The following is a 3136-nucleotide window of genomic DNA, read 5'->3' on the forward strand; positions in this document are numbered from 1 at the left end:
GTCGTTTTTCGTTTTTCAGTTTTTCAAAAAGTGGAAGATGCCATCTTGGACTTTAGAAAACCAAAAAGCGCCATCTTGGATTCCAAAAAGGCTACAATTATCGATTTTCAGCCTCTACACGTTTTTTCCTTTCCAAAAATACTGCAGGGTATTTGAGAGTTTTTCAATAACCACACAGATAAAAATTCTGAATTTTAATAGTGATGTAAACATTCATTCACGTAAACTTGTATTTCATTTCACGCAACCGAGCAACTTGTAAACAATGTTGTTTACAACAATGGGCTTTTGTATACAATATTTACTACATTGCATGAAATGTCTCTGAACTTTACATGATATATAATGTAAACTTATATGATATGTGACGCTCCATTTATGTGCATCATACTGAACAGAAATCTACACTGCTTTTTTGAACTGTGCGGAAATCACCATCTTACATTTCAGAAAACCGTAAGCCGCCATTTTGGATTCTAAAAAGGCATCAATGATCGATTTCCGGCCTCTAGTCGTGGTTTCCGTTTCGAAAAAGACCAATATAATACCCCACAATATTCAAGTTTTTGTAATACCCCATAGGATAGTTTTTCAAAAAGCGAAAGTCGCCATCTTGGATTTTAGAAAATTTGGAAGCCGCAATTTTCAAGAATCTACAGTACACCACTTGTACAATACTAATGTAAACCACACAGTTCGAAAAAGTAGGGTAAACTTCTGTTCAGTATGATGCACATAAGTGGAGGGTCACATATCATATAAGTTTACATTACGTATCATGTAAAGATCTGATACATTTCATGCAATGTACCAAATATTGTATACAAAAGCCCATTGTTGTAAAAAACATTGTTTACAAGTTGCTTGGTTGCGTGAAATGAAATACAAGTTTACGTGAATGAATGTTTACATCAGTATTAAAATTTCGAATTTTTATCTGTGCACAGTACTTTAAAATACACTACAGTCGGGTATCCTTATTCTAGAATGGCCCGTATTCCTTTATTCGGATTCCAAGATGCTTGTCCGAACTTTCAGCGAACTAACGGCGAACTAACGACGTTCAGAGAACTAACGGCGTTCAAGTATCCAGAAAAAAAAAAGAATTCGGAAATCCGGGATTAAGGATTCCTCACTGTTCGTTATACTTCCCATTTGAGCTTACCATTTTATTTTTCCCACTCTCCAAAAAGCAATAAAAATTTAGAAGCAGTGTATCGGAAAAACTTTCGCGTTCATATTTATATTAGATTAATTTTATTTTTTAATGTCCCCTTGTAAGATAAGAATGAGTAAAAATATTAATTTGTCCGACCTAAACAGTTTTTGGTTAGTCACAATACGTTGTCATGATTGATCTGCAAAGTTTTTAACATTAAATGTTAAATGAACACAATAGCGTTTGGTTTTATGTTTGATGATAACTTAGGCCTTTACATAGGGGAATTTACGTATTTTCGTAAATCTAAGCAGCATCCGCACTTCTATTAACGATTTCTACGCGCAACACACACACACACACTCACACACACACACACACACACACACACACACACACACACACACACACACACACACACACACACACACACACACACACACACACACACACACACACACACACACACACACACACACACACACACACACACACACACACACACAAACACACACACACACACACATATGGCGAGTTTATTTGTATACTTGTATCTACTTTTTGCTATTTTATTTATTCCAATCGACAGAATTGTTCAAAACGGTTTGAACACGTTTTTACAACGCTCCAATCTTTTCAGGTGAGTGTGACTATTGTTGGCAGCCTCTTTTTTTTCGGCAACCTTTCCATTTGAAGTGCGTGTTAACAAGCTGTTATATTGTCGGAAAATCTAAATCAACCATATTCTGTTCTGCGTATGTTTCATTTGAAGAAAAACCTGGCATAACAAGTTTGCTCAGTCGTAAACATGTAATCAGATTCAAGTTCAAAGACTAAGTTGTTCAGCGAAGTGTTATGGTGAGAAAATTCAGCGAAATTAACGTTTAAATGTTCGTTGCCGACAACGGTCTATGGGTGCCAAAGCCATTATTTGCCTTATACTTTTAGAAAAAAATCCGTGAAATAAGTACAGGATGTTTTACTGAAGGTTGACTTTCCTCCTGATATATCCTTCACAGTACCTACTGTTAAATGTCCTTTTTAATATTTATTTTCGTTTGTGCTAGGTTCTAGCTGCACATCTCTGCATCCATATTTGCTGTAATCGCATAAGTGTCTCATATGCTTTCAACGAAAATCCTAAACAACATTCAAACAAAAAGAGAAGGCAGCTTGGTTACTGCACCTCTAAATATCCTGAACGCGATTAGAAAAAATAATGCACGAGAAATAAACTAATTAAAAGATAATTTAATAAAACAAATTTTTTTTGAGTCACCCTAAGATAATAAAAAAAAAATATGAAACATAACCCTTACTAACATTGGGACCACCCTAATTTGTCCATCGTCTTGGACAGTATTGTACAGGCTGGTTAAACTTACATAGAAAGGTATACATTATTTATTTATTTATTTATTTATTTATTCGTCAATCAAAAACATTACTAATGATCTATGATTTCGCATTGCTTGGAAATATTTTTTTGTTTTCAGGCATTTTTAGGTATATCATTTCACAGTGTACATTATAAACAGAGATCATTCGATTTATCGGTCCATATTTCACGTAGTTAGTGCGGTGACGATCTACTGCGAACAAATGTCGATTACGCAATTGACGAGAAGGTACATAAAAATTAAGTCTTGATAATAAATAAGCTGAGTCAATGCGTTGCGAAGTAATATTGTTCACGGAAGAGACCATAGCATAATCCCGACGCTCTTTTAATGACTGAATGTTGATTAACAAGCAACGAGCTTCATAATATGGGAGAGGAAATTCTGTCCATCTCAATTTACGTAATGCATATAATAAAAATTGCCATAGACTCTATTCGTTCTTCGTGCCTTTTCAAATAAGGTGACCAAACAACACTGCAATATTCTAATATTGGTCTCACATAGGCAACATAAAGTGTTAGGATGGTTAAAAATATCGACATTGCTCCACCAGATTTATTCTAAATCAGGACCT

The sequence above is a fragment of the Ochlerotatus camptorhynchus genome, unplaced genomic scaffold (assembly GCF_037179485.1).
Source record: "Ochlerotatus camptorhynchus isolate MF236.1 unplaced genomic scaffold, CSIRO-AGI_Acam_v1.1 ptg000476l, whole genome shotgun sequence".
NCBI lineage: Eukaryota > Metazoa > Arthropoda > Insecta > Diptera > Culicidae > Ochlerotatus > Ochlerotatus camptorhynchus.